At 42.2% G+C, this 22147-nt stretch overlaps 1 pseudogene; it reads right to left on the bottom strand.

The window, feature by feature from the left end:
• Nucleotides 1–13931: 13931 nt before the first annotated feature.
• On the bottom strand, nucleotides 13932–21791 carry LOC102491542 (germinal-center associated nuclear protein-like; annotated as a pseudogene).
• Nucleotides 21792–22147: the final 356 nt, after the last annotated feature.

Consider the following 22147-nt stretch of genomic DNA (forward strand, 5'->3'; position numbering starts at 1 on the left):
CCCCCTGAAGAACCCCATCATAAGCCTCCTAAGTCTGGGAGTGGAAGAACTGGGTTTATGGGAATCTCCCTACATCTCAGAACAAATAAGTCATTTTAAATGGGTTAACAAGCACTTCTAGGGGCTATCCCTCTGAGAGCCATTTAGGAAAGAGAGAAAAGGTGAAGCTCCCTCTTCCTTCCTAGAAGGAGTTTATGGCACACTAGTCTAGTGGCAAGTCTGGCTTCTAATTTGCACAAAGGAATGCTATGTTTTAAATATAGCTCACAAAAACTTGTGCTAAAATGAGGTAAGTCATTGTAATGATGATGAAAATCCAATGACTTTGTTGAAAGGTGGGGACTTCAGAAAGTGATTAGGCATGGCTAAGTCTTAGTGGGCTGATAAGGGGAGAATGAGATAGACAAACTCACCTCTGCTCAAGTCACATGCCTTCCACCTGTTGTCTGCCAGCAAAAAGATCCTCAATGAGATGTGACTCTTAGACGTTAAGCCTCCAAACTATAAGCTAAATAAACCTGATTTATAAATCACCCAGATTCAGGACATTCTATTAGCAAAAGTGCAGACTAGAAGAGGAAGTTAAAGACGAAACAACAGAGTTCCAGCAGTCTGAGCAGGAGCTTCACACTTTCTAAGCCTTCTTCCTCATCTTGCTCCAGTGATAAATCTAAGTCTACCGTCTCTTCCTGAAGGCCTTATCCATGCACTGAGTGATACAACTTCTATAGTGCTGCCCCAAACGACTGCCTCCTTACTATCTAGTTCTGCATTCTTAAGTCTCCCTAGATCACAGAAAATAAGAGAAAAACAGTGGGGCCATTTCTAATAGCTATATCCCCAACACCAGAAGAAGTCTGAATGTGAGGACATTTTCCACAGATTCTCTCCCTGACTAGCTGCAGAGATAGTTGAGATGAACATCCACTCTGAGCCTTACTGTGAGGATAGGGATACAAGAAACAGGAGCACACAGCTAACATGTCGAAGTTCCCAGCTACATAGAAAGCATGGAGATTATACTTTACCTATCCCCTGGTACCGACAGTACATAAAAATCCTAATCTCCTGAGGGTTACCAAAAATAGAAACAGTAGCTTGGACAGACACAAAAATTTGAGAGACACCTTAAAATCTCTGGCTGAATGAATTGGTGAGATCCTTCTATAACATGATGTTAATTTTACAAAACTTGGAAAAGCACTTGTCTTATCTGCTGCACAGAAATCATTAGAGTTCAAGGAAAATGAATAATCATGAAAATCTCTTCCAAATAAAAGAACAAAAAATCTCCAGAGTAGACCGTAGTCAAATAGAGATACAATTTTCCTCATTTGGAATTGAATTGAAATTAGTATGTCAAAGATGTCTACACACTCAAGTTCACTTTGGCATTATTCACAATTGCAGAGAGATGGAAATAACCCATCAATGAAGGGTTTTGAAAAGGTGACATACACAGTGGAATAGTATTAAGCCTTAAAAATTAAAATGCTGTCATGCACAATATCTATAGGGATTATGCTAAGTAAAATAAGCTTGGCACACACAAACATTGCATACTTGCACATATGTAGGATATTAAAAGAAATTGAACTTAGAGAAGAGAATGGCAATTATCATAAGCTAAGAGGGTGGTAGATAATGGAAAGTGTAAGGGGAGATGTTGGTCAAAGGGTGCAAAGTTCCAGTTAGGAGTGAATTCTGGTGATTACACAGCATAATTATACTAATAATTGTATATATTAGACATAGCTAAAAGAATGGATTTTTAAATGTCTTACCAATAAAAAAATATAAGCATAGGAGGCAAAGTTTATGTTGATTAGCCTGATTTGATCATCTGACAATATATATATGTATTATAACATATTGTGCCCTATATTCAAATTTAAATTGACAAATACAATATTTTTAAACTTAAAACTTTTTAAGTGCACATGTGAAAAATGCTCAAAATCAGTAGTCATGATAGAAATAACTGAAGTCTAGGTTACACAAGAATACATTTTTCAAAATGCATCAAGTGGCAAGTTTTATATATTTCATGATACATAAATTCTAACAACTATAAATATTGAATTTCTTTAACTTATGTGATGGAGTATTCAGAGGTAAAATGTCAAATTCTAAAATAAGTTACAAATGAATTTAAAATGTTGAATTAATGATGAATAAACAAGAGGTGAACAAACATTACTTGTAGAATTTAGGTTGTATACACATGGGTATTTGTTGTATCATTCTTTATTACCTTCATAAACTATTGGGTAAGATTTATATAAGTAAAAAAATACAAATTGAGACAAAATGTATTTGTGCAGCTGTTTAGATGGCCACAGTTGGCATTTGGTTTACTTTGTTTCCTATGTATGCCATGTTCCTGTTGAAAATCAGTTATAATCCCCAGCTAACACTACCTTCCTATATTTGGCCCAGTGTATGTGCCATTCCAGATTGGCTTGGCTCCACCTGCTCCCTAAGCCCTTGATGCTTGTTTTGCCTCCAGGCCGAGTCAGTCACACTGACAGCTTTGCCTGTCTGAGTAGAAAGCCCAGAGCTGGACAGCCATGCCTCATCTTTTATCATTAGTTGGTGGTCTTTCCTACCCTCTTAGGCAAGGGCCAACACTCTGCAAGACCTCAGTCTTTCTTCCCTTGGGGGTTCAGAGAAACTTCACTGTCCAGATCTGATTGTATTACAATCATGGAAATCTGGCTCAGCCAATGTCTTAATGGCAGGTCCGGATTATCCAAACCTGGAAATGTTGATGGTTCACATATTAATGGGACATGATTGGAAGAGCTGTAGAAGAGGAATGGGGGCAATTCATCTTTCATCAAACTCAGTGGGTCTGTATTGCCCATCTAGAACCTCTGCCATGAATAAACCAGCTCTATAGTTTTATCAAAGCTGTACCCAACTCAATAGTGTCCCACTTTTTGCTTGTTTCCACTTTTTTCTTCCTGATTTATTTTATCCTTCATTCTTTACTTGGGATTGTATCTCCAATAATGTATGAGCTTATGTTATCTAGAAAATGAAGCATGAATTAAATCAAATGCTCCTATTTTGCTTGTTCTGCAACTACTACATTTTTGTTTACTTCTCAGGTGGTCTTTACTGAATTGAAGTATCTAACAACAAAAGGAAAATTGAAATAGTAAAATTATGCTACAATCGGTCAAAAAATTTAATATTCAAAAAATACAAAATGTACTGCAATTTGATAGCATTTTTATTACAAATAAGTATTTGCATATTACAAAAGGGAAAAACAACCTGTTTAAAATCAGTGAAAAACACATAAGAATGTTCTTAGCATATATGTAATAGCCAAAAGCTAGAAACAACCCAAATGTCCAAAAGCATACTATCAAATACATTGTATATATCCTAAGATTAGTTTTGCCAGATAAAAATGCAAGATGTTCATTTACATTTCAGGTAAAAGCTTTTAAGCATATAAGTCATTAATAGTGCATGGGACATATTTACATTAAAGCTTAGTTATCTAAAGTTCAAATTTAACTGAGTTCTGATATTTTGTTTGCTAAATCTGTTAACCCAACATACAACACTACTACACAGCAGTACAGAAAACTGGCTACATGGAACAATGTGAATCAAGCAAGCAATGTTGAGTAAAGGTGTGATTATCTTTATACAGACTCAAACTCAAGCAAAGCTAAATAGGTTAGAAATCAGGACAATCATTGCTAGGAGAAGGATATAGACAGTAGTGATCTGTAAGAAATGAAGGAAACTTCTAGGATTCTGGTAATGTCTCTTGAACTATGCAGGGGGGTATTAGGTTGTTGGAAAGTCATGACGTATTTTTCTGGTTTTCTATTCAAAAATACATCATGACTTTCAAGACGACCTAATAGTTACACAAAGGTTTTATTGCTCCAATTCACCAGCCTATAACTTAAACCATTATTTTTATACCTTTCTGTATACAGCATAATTTCCTAAAATGTCTTAAGGTTAGTGTGGTTTGAATTTTCTTTTTTTTTTTTTAACATTGAGCCTCAGAATTGGATTACAATTATAATCAGAAAACACTGAAGCAATATTGTGTATAATGGTACAACGTTATCTTTTTGGATGAAGCAAAAACATTCTGCCAACATTTGACTATAAACTCTTTTAGAAAAGAGTGAGAAGACAGCATTTAAGTTAAATATTTTAAGATGACTTGATTTTTTTATTAATTTTTTTTCATTTCATTTTCTTCCATACATTCAATCACATTATTATTTGTCTTACAAAATGGACACTTCAACAGGCGAATATCTCTCCCCAGTACGGTTGATAAACCTATGAAATATCTTCAACAGATAACACCACACCTCTTTGTGCCATCAATGCTTTTCCTCCCTGTCCCTCCCCCAAATGCCCTTCCTCAGACCCTCCTCTTTCACACACACTATATCTGGTATTTACATCTATATACTGTGTTTCTATATCCTTTAGACCATTAGTTTCAGTCATAGAGTGCATACACTTGGTGTATATTAAGTGGGGACATACAATGCCTATCCTTCATAGCATGGCTTGCTTCACTCAGCAGTAAGTCTTCCATATTCATCCACTTTCTGTAAAAGCCAGGGTTTTGTTGTTTTTTCATGGATGAATAGTATTCCATTGAGTATATGTGCCACAGTTTTTCTAACCATTCATCAGTTCGTGGACATTTGGGCTGTTTCCATGACTTAGCAATTGTGAAAAGTGCTGTGATTTTGAATCTATTTTCCTTCTGCCTCTTCTCCATTCCTCAACTGAGTATTCAGGGGAAAGAAAAGTTTCTCCTACTGGGGTTTTAAAACTTTTAGAAATATCAGGGATAAGGGATCCTTTAGAACATTTGTCCAAAATAGTTTTTATGTTTCTTCTTAATGTATTTTTGCTATAGGTGCATGCATTCACCAGAGAGAGACAGGGAAAGTGAGAAATCACCCCCCCCATACACACATACACACCAGGGAGGATGGCCACACCGCGATCTCTTCTCCACCTTTCTCTTGATTTTGATCATGCACATGCACCTGGCATGAGTTTCAAGCTGCCAGGTCCAGGACTCAAATATGCCATGTGGGAATGGGGCACCTTAACCACCATGCCACCTGCTGGCCCCCCAAAATATTATAGATTTAGAAATGTGAACAGCCTGTCTCAACACAAGTTCAGAGCCTGAAACTTTAACATGACCAGGTTTGAACTGAAGTCTGACTCCAGCACCTTGGTCAAGTTATTAAAGACCCTTGAACTTTTTTCTCACTTTTCAATCATATACACCTCAGCTAAGAAGCATGCTTAGCCCAGGGCCTGGCCCAAAGTAAGCCTCAGTTCATAATGTGATAACCCTACAGTTGTTCTCATTGAAGTCTCCAGTGAAGGACTTTCTTTTCCTTCAGCCTTGAACTTTCTGTGGACCTCAGTTTGCCTTTTTCCCCTCCTACCAGCAGCAGGCCTGAGATCGATTTACTCACTATTTCTCCAATAGCAATAAAATACTCCATGAAACTGGGAAGCTGATGAAATTATTGAAGTTGTTGTCCTTTTCCCAAGCCCTCTGATTCATTCCCAGAACAATCACTCCAGAAGAGTGCCTCTTAAGCTAGACCAGCATCTTCATAAATCTCCTTGGGCAATGGCCGTGAAACCGCCTAAACGATAGGATGCTTATCTTTCAGTCAAGTAAAATATCTGCTCTGCCCACACCTAATTAAAAGAGCTGATTTCATTATAACTGTTATTTGGCTACCCTCCAGAGTCTGTCATCTTCATGAACATGCTTGAAAGAAAAGAATGAGAGATGTGCTTTATTTCATTTCTCAAGCTCCCATGAAACAGCAAAATGGCAGAAACAGCAGTCTGAGATGTTGGGGATAATTGCTGTTTAATTCTAGATTTGATAAGTTAATGAGCACTGTACAGAAGGCATATGATGGGGCCTCATTTATGGCATAAACTGTGTCTCTGTGTGTATTGGGATGTGTCGCCTGTGTGTATCCTTGCAAATTACATTTTTCAGTGTAAGCAGTAATTCTGCCAAACAATTTCAGTGTTTACAAGATCTGATGCAGTCCATCTGTTGAAAAGGCTTTTCTGTGTTTGGGTTGATAAAATACAAAACAGTTGGTGAAGACTTAACAAAATTCATGGATCCTGATTTAGGAGGAATGTCTACCATGTTCTTTCTGGGCTATGCAATGTCAGTTCCTGGTGCAAAGCTTTCAGAATTCTGCTGGGCTCTGGCAAATTCTGTGGGATAGGGAACCAGCAGTACTGTCAATGCTCAGTTGCCTTCCCACATACCCAACCTCCCTGCTGGCAATTAAATACCAAAGCATGGCCAGGTGCATTTAAAATATCCCCCTGCTGGCATTCTTTCTTTGGTGCTAAATTTGGTATGGTGTTACTAGAGGTAGTATGACTCAAAGCATCTTAGTGAATAGCCTTTCTTCTGTAAGAGATTGAGTTCACTTCTGGGGTGAGTTGGAAGACAATGAACTAGATGCTTTGTAAGTGTTAACATTTTGAGAATGCTACTTCCCCCAGATGCTTCAATTTTGTCTGAAGTGATTTATTTGGGAGATGCAAGAAGTACCAGCAGGAGAATTAAGTGATAGAGGACACAATCACTGAGCATCTTGTTAAGCCAGTTACCTTTGTGAGTGACTGCAGCTTACTCAGAAAAAATGGTGTAGCAAACTCCCCTCAGGATTATCACCAGTGAAAGGGAAGAAAGCTTGGAGTATTTATACTTCAACTCTCACCCATCAATAGGTAAGGCCTGCTGCTGTAGGTTTTTTGTTTGTTTTTTGTTTTGTTTTACACTTCCAGTTCGCCATGCATGTGGCCATAGAGACGACTTCTGGAAATAGCAGAGATGTAGATACTGGAAGTTGGAGGTTGACTGGAGCACAGTAAAGCAGTAAATTCTGAGGGAGAAAGGTGGGGACTGAAAACATCTGCTATTTTTGATTTCCATCTTGTGTTTGAGGAAATGATATACACACTGTCTCATTTGTGAGTGTTAGATAGGCAATATAATCTACTCAAAAGCCATCTGTTTTTAGGTGATATATTTTCTATGAATTGTGGAGAGGAAGAATCTGATGAGTATAATTTTCTCATTATTTTGTCCCCCTTAAGTTATAACTTTGTTTTCCCTTCCTATTTAATATGGTTATTACAAATATTCTTTGAGTTACTTCCTTAAGATCACACAACCATTAAGTGGTAAAGCCAGGATTCAAATACAAGTCCATATGATGTAAAGACCCGTGTACAATTATTGCTAATGAATACCACATCATAGAACTATGGTTTTCAACCAGGGATAAAGTGGCAGTTTTGTTCCCCAAGAGACATTTGGCGACCAAGGAGATATCTTTGGTTGTCAACCTTGGAGAAATATTACTGATTCTAGTGAATAGTAGAGGCCAGGTAAGTGGCTACACAACCTGCAATGCACGGAATGACTCCTTACAACAAAGAATTATCTGATTCAAAATGTCAATGGTGTAAATTGAACATCCCACCCTAAAGGTTAGGGGCATGAGTCCTCACCTTGCTACCTATTATAGTGTGATTTAGAAGCCTTAAATTATTTTTTCTGTCACAAAATGGAGAGTTATAAAATACTTTGATACTAGTGATTCTCATACTTTGCATAATTTCAGAGGTTCTTAAAGTGCATATTCCTGAGCCCTAAAAATTTCAATGAAGTGATTCTAGAGTAGGGACAAAAATCTGTGTGTCTAATAAATACTCTAGGTACTAGAAGTGGACCATGCTTTGGGAAACTTCACTATAGGTTAGTTTCTGGAATCACTGAAAGTTGTGTTTGTAATTTTAAGTACTTAATATACTCAGAGTGCTCCCAAATGTAAGCTGTTATCAGGACTACTTGTGTGAATTTGACAGTGGAAAAAGCCCAAGGAGAGGAATCAAAATCGTCTATTATAGAATAATGAGGGATCAGGAAGCTGATAGCAGCAGACATCCCAGGCAAGGATATAGAAACATCTGGTGGCTGTAAGAGATTTAATTCCCTGCCCTGATGGTTTTGTGACTATGGTAGACTGTGGGACTTGAAGTTGCTATATAAAATCTTAGTTAATACTATCTATAAAATGCTGAGAACAGAGTGCTTATAAGAACAAGATTATTTGATTTATTTCCATATCCCCAAATCATATCATGATGTCTATTATTATAAGACTTCACAAATATGTTGACTAGATGGAGTGATAACGCAGTAGAATAAAGAGATTCTAGTCTGACAGCTGGCTAGAGGTCTCAGATTTTCCAGGTAGGATGGTGCCCTTTCAATATTAGTACCTGACAGTCTTAAGGTAATCCAAGCCTTTCATGTTACAAGATAAGGTAGAATCAGCTGTTGGGACTCACCCAGATCTTTGCTGGGCCGGTTCCTCCATTACACAGCTGACATGAAAATGGACTGCTAATAGCCCATAGATGCACACCTCCAGAAATTTCCTTTCAGTGATGGGAGCCATCTCCTTTGGAAATGCTGCCCCCAGATGTGGCCCAAGATCTAGGACTGACTGATCACCAGGATATAAACACATAGATCACTTGCTTTGTGTTGAGCCAATTCTATGGTGCCATCAATATTCCAGAGCTCAAGGGGGCTCAAAGGGTCATGCTAAAGTACACTTCAAATGAACCCACATCTTTGCTTATGTCTTTCTCTGTCTTCACTTTCCTCACCTGCTTACATATTTCTCTTGAAAGCATCCTCTTGATAAATCACTTGCACAAGAAATGTCAGACCAAGGGAACCTAGCTTGAGACACCCAGCTCCAGGAGTGAAGGTCAAATTCACATGAGCACAAGTGGATTGTATCCCCTCATCCTACCACATAACACACTACCCAGAAGCTGCTGACCTAATAGAATAGCAAAAAGAACTCTTAAAGGTACAAGCTGAAATGCCGGCTCAAGATGATTTTTGCAAGCAAGAGGCACTGTCCCTCTTGATGTACTATATACCTTGAACCAATAACAGCCACTATAGTACTAGGCTCTCACTAATAAAATATGAGGGCCTGGGGACCAAGAGGAAGAAGTAAGAATGTCTTTTTCCTCATATCCAGTGACCCACTTGGGAATTTGTGATTCACTGCAAATTCAAGCTTTATGGGTCAAAAGGTCCTAATTCCTACATGGGATTTTTCCAGTAGAAGACACAGAATAAGAATAATCTTGGCACTATGATGGCTGCCTGGTTACTTTGAGCCCCTTGTGCCCATACAGCAGGTAAAGAAAGGATCTGTCATACTAGAACATACTATTTCTCCAGCTCATCACGAGGTAAGGTGGCCTCATGATAAAGGCAGAGAGGAATATCTTTGATATCGAGGCAATCAGCTGTGGCATATTTTAATCCTATAGTGATCATTGCCACTGTAAATGGTCAAGCACAGAAACAGTGGCTGATAAGAGTATAGTAGCTAGGGTTCGAGACTTTTTAAAAACAGGACATTTACCCATCACTCATATCCTCCCCCCTGCCCCAGACTGGTGGAATTGCTTTGTCAAGGAGGAGAATCTAGAATAGGTGGTAGAGGACCCACATAAGGCAAGCCAGTAACTTGCTCTAGGAATAACAAGGTTACTATCCCATGGTCAGGCTACCAGCTATACGCTCAGGGCTTTTGACTTGACCTACCACTTTAGTATAGGATGAAACATCATAACCCAGGGCATGGAATCTGGGAGCCTAAGTATCTGAATAAGGACCGAGGTTACAAAACTCCTATAGGTAAATTTTAGGGAAAATGAAATGGGACATGGGAGGTAACTGGGAAGATAAAAAACCTTCCCATCAGGAACTAGTCTTGGGTGCATTTTTTCTTTGCGGCCTCTTTGTAGAAATCCTATATGCTATGCAAACACATATGCCAAACAATATGCTATGTCTCTTCAGTTTATGGCAAAGCAGTGGTCAGCATGCTAAATTATCAATTCACATTGCATGAATCCTTCCTTGCTTCATTTGTTTTCCTTATCCTTGCTACCCTAACTTTGCACTCCTTAACTAAATTGTCACCATTTTAATCCTTGTCTCAGGCTCTGCATTCTAGAGAACTGTCTCACTCACTTCCAAACACATCTTGCTTGCCTTTGCTCTGGTGTACTTCCCACGTATCATTCACTAATTTCTAGAGTTCCTTTTATGCTGTCTTTCAAGATGACGATTGCTATGGGTAGAGTCACGGGACTCTGAGAGGGTCAAATGAACCTTCTATATAATTTTATGGGACTCAAGCTATCCATATCTCCTTGTATTTGTATTTATTGACTTTTATATCTTATAAGGAGTGAAATGTTCTAATTTCTGACTACTTCCATGTACTCAGTCAGGCCATCTGTTATGAGAAGATCAGTATTTTCTTTTTTTACTTAAAATCATCAATGATTTTCATGGTTCAGGTGCTGAAGATATATTCACAGAACAAGTATAGAACAAAAATGAAAGGAACGTAGGCAAAATTATTAGATTGTCAGGAAAGTCATGATGTATTTTTTTTTCTATGCAAAATGCATCTTGACTCCTCACAGCCCAATAGTTGGGTCCTGAAAGCCCAGCTGTATTGAGGGAGCTGTAATAGAACTGTATGCAATTAGGGAAGTTGGCTCAAATACAAGGATCAAATAAATTTTGAGGTGGGAATAATGAGGTGGCTCAGAACACCAGCTAAGGGTGTCTCCTAGGGAGACATTTTATGTGGTTACTTATGAGTTAAACAATGCCCTTTCAAGAAGGCAAAACAGAGGACAAGGTTCCACATGGCTACTGTGAACTAGATTTTTAAGGGAATGAAGATTTTCTACTAATAATTCAGCCTCCAACAAATGAGCTAGCACCAGCACAATAGAACAGCAAAGAGATTCTGGATCACCTCTGTCTGCTTGCTCCTGAACATTAACAGAATTTGAAAGAAAACACAACATTCATCAGATGACAAGAAATCACCGCCGGATCACGAGAAACATGGGAAAACAAGAAAATACCTCTCCTCCTAGGGAAAAGAGTAACTCTTCATCCACAAGCAGTTCGGTGAAAATCATGGAAATGTCTGATAAGGAATTCAGATCATTCATAATGTCTAAGCTAACAGAGATGGAAGAGAAGAGAGATAATGAACTGCTAAAGAGAAAGGAGAAAGAAGTTGACGAGTTCCAAGAGATGAGGAAATTCCTGCAAGATCCAAAAGTGGAATTACACACTTTACAAAAGACTCAAACGGAACTGCTAGAGATGAAGTCTATAATACAAGAAGTCAAAATCTCCCTGGAAAGTATTAAAAGCAGACTAGATCATTCAGAAAATAGAATCTCAGATGTAGAGGAGAAAATGGCTGGCCTAGAAAAATCCACCATGAAGACTGAAAAAATGGCACAAAAATTTGAGAATAATATGCGAGAAGTACTGGATACCATCAAACGTCCAAATATCCGGATAATTGGCATTCCAGAAGGTGAGGAAACCCATAAGGGCATTGATAATCTATTCCAGGAAATCCTGCAAGAAAACTTTCCAAACCTAGAGAGGCATTCAAAGATCCAGTCCCAGGAAATACAACGGACCCCAAATAGAATCAACCCTAGAAGATCTTCTCCAAGACACATTATAGCCAGGTTGACCAAAACTGCAGACAAAGACAAGATACTAAGATTAGCAAGAGAAAAACATCAAGTTACCTACAAAGGACATCCCATCAGGCTAACAGCAGATCTCTCATCAGAAACAATAAAAGCGAGGAGAGAATGGGAAAATATATTCCAAGTGTTAAGAGAGAAGCAGTTTCAGCCAAGAATACTGTATCCGGCAAGATTATCTTTCAGGTGGGAAGAAAAGACAAGAACATTCTCAGATAAACAAAACCTGAAAGAATTTACCAGCACCAGACCAGACCTCCAAGAAGTTCTCAAGGATGTGCTGTATCAGGAAAACTAAACGCAGATACATGGAAATAAGAGTCCAAAAACTGAGAAAGTAGCTAACTTAATCATAGGGACAAGTCTGGAGTTGAATACTATATCCCAGAATTTAATCAGGAAAATTGAACCAGAACAGAAGATAAAAGTATATGAGACTGATAGGTTCATGCACCTACCATTTGAACAGAATCCTAACCTGTTTCCGGGCTTTAAGCAAAGTTCCTTGGCGGTTCTTTGATTTAAGTTAAAACTGGTTTTCTTAGTAGTAACGAGGGAACTCACCTTTGAAAGTAGTCAGGTTATGTAGGAAATTGTGTGATCAATGCAATGTGGGTGGGAAGGGAATGGAGGACAATTTTGGACACTAGAGGTGGTGTGAGAGGAGGGTGGGAAGGGACAGAGGGTCAGAAAGAGGGGTGGAATTAATTCTAGCAACTAGAAGTGGAAATTTATATTTTTTGTAATGTGCATGATTGAGTCACTATGCAGTGTGTACTGGATGGGAGATCGCATTTTGTGTGCTGTGATGATGCCTAGAGAAGGAATGTAAATTGAGTTACAAAAAAGAGTTTCAGGAAAACAAAATATATCTATTCAATGACTGCAGTAGGATATGTAGCCCCAGTTAGGTGCTACTTGATATAGATAACAGAGACAGTGTGGGAGGAGAACAGGAGGTGGCAGAGGGTAAGAGAGAGGGAACCAAGGATGGGGGGAAAAAGGCAAAACATACAGAAAACAAGAAATGGAAGATCATTTGCTAATAATAACATGTTTGTTGATGTGCTTGATTGAGACAATATACAGTGTACTCTGGATGGAAAATCTCATTTTGTATGCTGTAATGATGTACAGTGAATGAATGCAAATAAATAAATTGGAAAAAAAACACAATAGATTGATGTAAAAAAAAAAAAAAAAAGGCAAAACAGTACTTCTCAGACAACCTTGCTCTGACCTTAGACTGCTGATTTCACTACATAAGGTTAAACAGGAACTCAATATTCCCTGCCTCAAAGATATTTTTTTCCTATAGGGAGTATGCACTTGCCAGAGAGATGGAGAACTGGGGAGTGAGAAAGCACTCAACACGGCCCCCTGTCCTTCATTCTCCTCTCTACCTCTCTGCATTTGGGGCATGCCACATGATTTCTTGGCGTGTTTTTAAGCTACTGGATCTGGAATTCAAACATCAGAATTGGCAATGTGGGACCCAGCAGCCTTAAGCACCATGCCATGGGCTTGCCCCAGAAAGATAATGTCTTGTTTTTTTCTTTAGAGATTTTTTGCTACAGGGTGCATGCATTTGCTGTAGAGAGAGTGAAAGTGAGAAATCACACACCCCCACCCCACAGCCCCACCCCCACTGAGGGGATGATCATGCCACAATCCACTCTTCTCCATTCTTTTGGGATTTTTGCCAAGTGCACCCACCCATCCAGCATATGTTTCAAGCCACCAGGTCCAAGACTTGAAAGACTTGAACCATGGCTGACCACATGGGAGTCCAGTGCCTTAATCGCCATGCCACCTGCTAGTCCCAAAAGGTAATGTCTTAATAAGCTAAAATGGAATGAAAGCTCAAGGATGGGTTATCTAATTATCCCAGAGTGTTTTTTTTCTTTTTTCTTTTTTTCTGAATTTTTTTTGAGAGATTTTTGCTACAGAGCATGTGCACTCACCAAAGAGACAGATAGAAAGAAATCACTCCCCAAGGGGAATTGCCATGTTGTAATACCACCTCCTCCTCCTGTCTCCTCTTTGGATTTTGGGCAGGCATGCAATGATATATGCCAAGTGTGGGTTTTAAGCCACCGAGTCTGGGACTCAAACCATGGTAGGCCATGTGGAGTCCAGCGATGTAACCATTATGCCATCTGCTGGTCCCTATCTCAGAAACCATAACAAACATGCTTTTGAACAAAAGCAGAAAATCTTGCGGCTGCTCACATATTCACCATGTCCAGGAGGGCCGAGAGATGGTGCTCACAGGCCACTTCTTCTTCCTTTGAGCTCTGGATTAGCCTTTCCAGGTGCTTCACCCTTTCAGCCAGAGACATGCCTGTTATCTCTGGCTGCAAGTGCTCTCCTGCCCTTTCATTCTGTGGGCCTGTAATTGTAGATGTTTTCATCACAGATTGCACAGTCTGGGACTGCAATGTCTGAGGAAGATAGAGGGGAAGGGTGGTTGACTCTATAAATGCTCCTGAATTGCCTTCGGACAACCACTGCTGGAGTTGACCTTTAAACCTCTTATTCTCCTTTTTTTCTAGCAAAAGAGTTCTTGACAGACACTGGGCCAGGATGTCTGTTGCAGAAGCTGCTTGCCTCCAATCCTCCTCTCCTGGAGTCCTCCCCTCTCTGCTGCGCTCACTGCTCCTTTTCCTTTTATAGTGGAGTGTGTGAGGCAATGGAGTGGGCACATTACTTGGAGAATCAAAAGACTTGATCTCCAAATGTTTCTGACAGAGCCATAGCTCCTTCTGTGTCTTCAATCTGGCTGGCTTCCACAGCAAAGGAACATTATAATTTTTCAAATGGATGTTTTTTAAAAAAATAAACATTTCACCATCTTCACTCAGTGCCTCTGATGTGAAAGGAAGTCTAGGGGGTGTCCAGTCTCTCAGCCTATGGTTGATGCACAAAGCAATGAAGTCATCCCATGGGATCTCAGAGACAGAGGGCCCTGTCCCATGGCGTGGGGAGGGTCTTTTGCTCTTCCATTTGCAATATGTTCTGTGGAGAAGGTTCTCCACCTGAGACTGTAGGACAGGCTGTGTCTGTGGGGAGCTGGGGAGCTGGGAGGCATACTGGACCACCATAAAGCATACAGTGAACCAAGGATTTCCTGGGGGAGGAAGATCCATCTCAGGAAGCTGGAACCCTAGCATAGCCTGCTTTAGCCAGGCCAGTTACTCTGGAGTGTTCCAATACAGGTGAGGAAGCAGTCGCTTGCCCCCAATCTCTGCAAACTTTGTGGCATGCCAAGACAGGTCACACGACTGCCCAGAGGACACCACAGAGGCCAGGAATTCCAGCACACTGTCGAATAGCTCAATGATGGTGTCAGGCTGCTGTGAGGCCTGGCCACCCAATAGCCACTCTCTTTGGTCATGGGAGAACCGGCGCCAAAACTCATGGTTAACTCCGTCCTCAGTGTACTGAGTGAGGGTCTGGCAACAAAGGTCAGTAACAGAATCAGGAATCTTAATAATAGTGAATTCTGAAATCAGTTTTTCCAAAACCAAGTCCTGTAGCCTCAGGTCATCCTTCATTCTTTTCTCCATGGTGTCATCTTCTGAGTTGGGAACAAGAACCAACAGTGGAAGTGCAGGCTGGGGGGCTTGGCCTGAAGGAGCTGTGTGAACTGCAGCTTGACTGGCAGCCAGTACCCATCCTCCTCTGCCAATTCCTTGCCCTTCACATTGGGAGGAAGCAGCAGCATGAGCCCACTGGCTCCCAGGAGGTCCTGCTGTGTCTCCAGAGCATTGAAGGCACCCTCAGTGAGGGTACCCCCAGACCACCTTTACACACACGTTAACAGAAACTGTCCGATGTCTTTTACTGCCGAGTCCGTTAAGAAGCACAAGTGTCTGAATCCCACCAGCATTGATGTACGTGTCTTCTACCGAGCCATCTCCCATGAACTTCACTTGTAACCAATTTGCTAGAAAATCCCCAGAACCCTCTGGAGACTGCCTTTCTCCACTGGGCAATACCAACACCAGCTTCCAAAACGCATGTTCTGGCTTCCCAGGAAAGTGCTGGGCCACCAGGGATGGCAGGTCCAGAGGTGCCCAGGCCACATTGCTTAGCAGCTGCTGGCGGAAATGCTGTAGTTTCATCTGCTGAGCAGTCCTGTTTCTGAGCTGCCATAACCTGGTGCAGGAGATGCCTATTTTCCCTGCATGGTCCAGGTCCAGGAGGCCCCTGACCAGGTTCTGCTCAGTAATGGGCCACTCTGCACTGGGCACCAGCGCCCTCAGCTGGTCATTGGCAGCTGCACAACAGGGTGCTGCAGGGAAGGCCCACATCTGGCACCTCAGTTTCTTCCGGGCTATGACAGCTTCCTTCTACTTCCACACGAACTTACTTGCAGAGCCACTGGCATTTTCGGACAGTCTCCTCTGCTATCTGGAACATTTCCTCTCACAGAAACAAGTCTACGAGGTGGGCACAGACGTCCTCACAGCCACGGGCCAGGCGAACCCTCTGGTCTGTTTCGTCTGCATCCTTCAGCTCCTGGGAGCAGGTTTCTCGCATGCACTCTGTCACCACAAGTTCCATCAGCACAGCAGCCAGGCCCTAGCTCTGCTGAGATAACTCCAATTGCTTCTCTCGTTTCAGCCTTTCCTCTTCCTGCTGCCTTTCCTCCTTTGTTTTCCCTGAGTCACTTTTTCAGCAGCAATGGTCTTCAAAATGCCTGTGGTTGCAGCTGTTAACAGATCCTCCGTAGCAGAACTGCAGACTCCCAGCCCTGTGGCAGCAGATTGGGGTGCACCGGCAGAACCCGCTTGCTCAGTCCCACCCAGGAGCCTGCTGTGCCAGGTGGGCATTGTCAGAGTCCAGGCACCGTGGCTCTGGAGGAAGCAGCTCCTGCTGGGTGGAGGACTGGAAGGGACTGGGTGTCACCAGCAGGCTCAGCGTGAGAACCCGAGGCCCAGATGAGGAAGCAGGGCCAGACAAAGGCTGCAGGAGGAAACTCAGCCTAGGGTCACCGGTTTCTACTGCACATTCTCCTCTCCCACCCGTGGTCTCATCCCAGCTAGGTGTCTGAGTGCTGGGAGGTGGTTTGTCAGCCTGGCACTCCCCAATGTACTTGTCCTGGAAGTTGAAGCTGCACACCGGCCTGTGAGCAGGAGTTGGGGGCAGTGGCCCTCCAGTCACGATTTCCCCAATCGATGCAGTCAGCTTCTGAGTAATGAACACCGACTTCCGGACCTGGGCCACTCCCTTTGGTTCCAGCAATGCAGACCAGTTTAGTTCCAGCCAACCACCAGAGACCGTGAGACCGTGTTCATTGAAGAAGCCCATGGCCTCTCCCGGATCTCTGAACAGCAGCAGGTGCATCGACCCAGTTCAGCAGACTGAGGGCGGACTGCTGTCAGCTCATGGTGTGTACCACGTTGAGCGCTCGGAGAGCTTGCCTGCGGATCTCATTAAAGTAGCCGTGCAGAAGGCAAGCATTCAAGTAAGCAGCTTATCAGACTAGTTTGAAAAATCTCATGAAATTGTTGCTATTCAATGCAGCAAAAGCCTGAAGAGCAAATCTCACCTCGGAGGAGTTCTGACAGTAGGATGCCAGTGTGCAGACCAGTTTAGTTCCAGCCAACCACCAGAGACCGTGAGACCGTGTTCATTGAAGAAGCCCATGGCCTCTCCCGGATCTCTGAACAGCAGCAGGTGCATCGACCCAGTTCAGCAGACTGAGGGCGGACTGCTGTCAGCTCATGGTGTGTACCACGTTGAGCGCTCGGAGAGCTTGCCTGCGGATCTCATTAAAGTAGCCGTGCAGAAGGCAAGCATTCAAGTAAGCAGCTTATCAGACTAGTTTGAAAAATCTCATGAAATTGTTGCTATTCAATGCAGCAAAAGCCTGAAGAGCAAATCTCACCTCGGAGGAGTTTCTGACAGTAGGATGCCAGTGCTGGACTTCTCTCAGGATGTCTCCCTTGCGCAGATTGAGCGGGGCTGGTAGCCTTGCAGCTCTGCCTATTGGCACAGAAGATGTCCTTGTGTCTCAGCTCCTGGTACATCCTCCTCAGACTCTACAGACACTTGGTCATGTTCTCATTGTTGATCCTGGCATCGAAAGAGGACTCGGGCTCCTCCGACATGAAGTGGGTGCAGTGGATGTGAAATCGGGTGCACTTCTCCATCAGGGACACGGTCCGGGGTTCACAGAGGTTTTGTTGGGTAATATCCTTCCTTACGCCCCGTGTGCAGTTCCACACAAAGTCGTACCAATCCCTCAGGCTGTACCCCTTCTGGTCCATGATCCAGGTCACCAGATAATCCATGGTCTTGCTGAGCACTGCAGAAGGCCGCAGCTCATGCGGCAGAGGCTCCTCCTGATCAGCCGCTGACCGGCTGTATTTCTTCACCGCCACCGCATGGTCCACCCAGTCAGTCCCAGGGACCACTTCAAACACACTCAGCTGGCCCTGGACTTTGCGTAGATACCGCTCCTTCTCAGGACACATATCCTGGCACGTCCCAACAAAATTCCTCTCTCTGCCCAGATTGGTTCTTTGTACTTGAGTGTGTCACAAGACCAAATCTCTCTGGTCGAGCAGACGGTACTTTTCCTCGGATGACTTGGCCACGGCTCCTATCAGAGTACTGAGGGAGTGCGCACACAGCTGGAGACCCTTGGAGCTGGAGACAAAAGGGTTTCCCTCCAACTGGCCGGCCTTTAGACTTGCCTTCCTGCTTGCAAACCTCTTATTCCAGAGGCCACTAACTGCAACTCTCATTGCTGGCTGGCTGAGTGGAGAGGTCTGAAGGGGTGCATTCCCCAGGTGTTAACTTGTCTCACCATCAGTGGTACTTCGGAAACCCCTGAACTCTTCCCAGGTAATGGATAGTTTAGTGCAGAAGAAAGCTGACCAAATTGAAATGATGACTTGGCTGGAAATGTTTCTGCAAAACTACTAAAAGACACTGGAAAAGCATTGGGCTGCTGGCCGCTGAAAAAATTCACTGGGTTCATCTTCCTCAGTTATGAGAAGGCAATACGTACAATACTGTGTGTACAAAATGAGTCTTCCTCTGTAGACACTGTCGTGTTAGAGATCTCCCCTTCATTTTCAAAATAAGCTGGAAGACAAAAATTCAGATCATAGTAACGTCCTGCTAGAAGACTAAAACAACTTTTAAACATGTCACTCTAAACATTATTTCAAAGGTGGTCAAAGCAATGACCATCATTATCTGAGAATCGATAGGTCCTTTTGCTGAATGGCAGGGTAGAGATTTGTACAAATAAGTTTGTTATGGTGGTTCAAATAGTGCCCCTAAAGATTAAAAGAGTCCAACTCCTTTTACTGAGTTGGTGAGTTTATGAAAACCTCCAGTGGATAATAAAATGAATGGCATTACACCTTTCAACTTAAGAGGGGATCTCTCCTGACTTCTTTCAATCTACATAGCTAATGTCTTAGGCCATTTTCTGTTGCTAATGGGGAATTTATGAGAGAAAGGTGGTAGGTTGGCTTACGATTCCAGAGGCTGGGAAGTCCAAGTATACTTCACTAGGATCTGAAAGGTCCTCACTTCTGCTTTATCAGCGGGTTGTGAAGGCAAGAGAGTGCATGGGGGAGAGGGTTGCTTTTATAACTAAGCAAGTCTCTGAAAACAAACTCCAGTGATTAATTCCTGGGCAGCTAATCTAATCACAGGACCTACTGTTCCAGCCTAACCTAATCATGTGATCTAATTTCGAGGTAATAAACACTCCTGATCTATTCACCCCCATAGAGGTTCCACTGCTTAACTCAATCACAATGGTGTTCCTGTATTCAGGTTGAAATGTCATTGTCATGTAGATGAGGTAAAGGCATTATTGAATGATATCACAGCAGAGCAAGGATAAAGGATGTTGCTAATCTTATATCCCCAAAAACGAATAGAGCAAAATTTAATAGTATATATCAAACAGTGATCTTTTGGAAAGTTATATAATTTCATTGATTTATCACACTGAATGCTTTGAAAATTTGTATTGTACTCCACAGATATGCCACAATTAAGTGCAAAAAATTTATATAAAATTTTTTAATTTAAAAAATTTCATTATGAGTATAGGAGATATTCAAGCCATAGCATTCACCCGTAGCCCCTCAAAACTCATGTCTTTCTGGCAAAATATGTTCATTTCTATCTGTTAGTCCCAAAGACTTAACTCCTTGGGAACATCAGCTCAAAAGTCCACAATTCAGGGAACCAGCAGTTAGCGTAATGGCTATGTCGCTGGACTCCCACGTAGTCGGCCGCGGTTCATGTCCCGGACCCGGTGGCTTAAAACTCACGCCGGGCGCGTGTGCGTGCGTGCCCAAGATCCCCAGAGGAGAATGGAGGAGAAGGGATTGCGGCGTGACCATCCCCCCTGGGGGGTGATTTCTCGCTTTCTGTCTCTATGTCTCTCTGTCTGTCTGGCGAGCGCACGCGCCCTACAGTGAAAATCTCTCCAAAAAACAAACAAAAAAAAAGTCCACAATTCAAAATTTCATTTAAATCAGATGGGTGAGACTTGAGGCATGTTCATTTGGAGGCAAATTTCCTCCAGCTGAGAGCCTGTGAATACAAGTCATCTACTTTACAAAATCACAGAATTTCGCAAGGGCAGGAAGCGGGTTTTTTGGCGCCCTTCCTGCTGCTCTCACTGTCCATACAGGAGGCTAAGGCCAGCCTTCCATGCAGCCTGAAGGAGCAGACATCCACTGCACGGCAGCAGAAAAGCCAGGAGTGGCCAGGTTCTGCTTGGACCACTAAATCTAAGTTTGCTTCCCAGGTCTGGGCTTCACTGGCTCCAGCCCCAGTAAGTTTTGGGGCGGTTTTGTCATCTCCAGAATGGGAAGGTCGTACTCAGAGGTATGGGTCTCATCTTGGTTCAGGTGTCTTGGGAAACCCCAGATCAAAATCCCACCTCACCACCTCTCCCCACCTGAATCCCTCCCTCCCTCTCCTAAAATAGCATAACCTTGGCCAGAGCTGATTGGGCAGAAATAAGAAATAATTGCTTAATCCTCTTAACATTCTTAATGAGTGATCTAATCTACAATGGGCCAAGATCCCAGGCGCCTCCCATTGCAGGTCTGAGTTTTGGTATTTTCGCTATTAATATTTTAATCCCATATAGCAACATGAGGAAGAGCTGAATGGGAGCATTTTGAATGTTATTTCAATGGTCACTGACTTCTCTGACAATGACTCTAAAGAGGAAAGTGTTAAATTTAAAGTCTAATCTGTCAGGAAACACTTCTTGCTCTTTGTTACACATTTGGAAGATTTTTTGTTGTTGTTAATAAGCATTTCTACCAGAAAGTAAACAAATAAGGATGAAGCACAAATTTTAGCAGTTACTAATAAAATAATAAGGTATTTGCAATGCCTAGGCTAGCACACTGCACAAAAAAATGTTTAAAGATAATTAGAATGGTGGTAGCAACATTTTAAATTAGTTTGATGGCATGTGGGGGGAAGGGTGTGAGTAAGTACAGAGCATTCTCTTTGCCACTGCCCATAGTCCAGGCCTCTTCACTTTCTCTTTGGGCTGGTCATTCACCCAGCTCCCATGTGACTTGCTTGGCCTAGTTAATCCCTCTTCATTCTTAAGATCCCTTCTGCTTAGTCACCACTTCCCCAGGGATCTTCTGCCACCCAGATAACACATGTCCGATACACTTCTCTGCAGTACTGATGCCAGTCCTTGTTGTACATATACTCATCCGTTTGTCTCCTCTGCCAGTCTTTATGCTCGAAGGAGGGCAAGCTCTTTTCCCATTCTGTCTGTACCACAATCAGTAAGAGCTCTGTGGCTTGTTAATGAGTTTCTTCTCTAGATCCACCTTTCTCTACCTTTAAAAGGGAATAGGCTGGAGGTTTGTAGGAAACGTTCATATGACTGTTCAGATTACAAGAAAGACATTTATCTGCTCCAGGGCTTACCAACTTTCCACTTCCAAGAGATGTTTTGGGCAATCCGGGATTTACAGAGTAAGATTAATAAAAACCTGGTGGCTGGATTTCTTACGAGAGGGCTTTAAACCAGTATTTCTGTGGATCGGGTTGGCGCTGAAACCCATTCTGGGGCTGTTTTGGAAATGTGGGCTTACCTAGGCCATATCAGGATTACAATATCACTCCGTGCAAGATGTTGCATGGATGTAAATAGAAATGAATCTACCATTCTTATTTTTAAATTTCAAACATGCTCAAATGAACCTTAGATTACAATCTCAAATGACTGTTTTCTTAGTTTCTTTCAACATTTTTTTCTCTTTTGGTGTGTCAGGGACTAATAACTTGCAGCAAAGCTTGAGTTTATACTAGCTCAAAGGTGATTACACTGGACAAGTAGTTTTCTCAAACCCAAGGGCCCCTTGGAAAATGAAATAACCTGCATATGGAAGAAATCAGAAGAGTCTCTACCTACCTGCAT

This window comes from Tupaia chinensis, unplaced genomic scaffold (genome assembly GCF_000334495.1).
Source record: "Tupaia chinensis unplaced genomic scaffold, TupChi_1.0 Scaffold000165_2, whole genome shotgun sequence".
Lineage (NCBI taxonomy): Eukaryota > Metazoa > Chordata > Mammalia > Scandentia > Tupaiidae > Tupaia > Tupaia belangeri.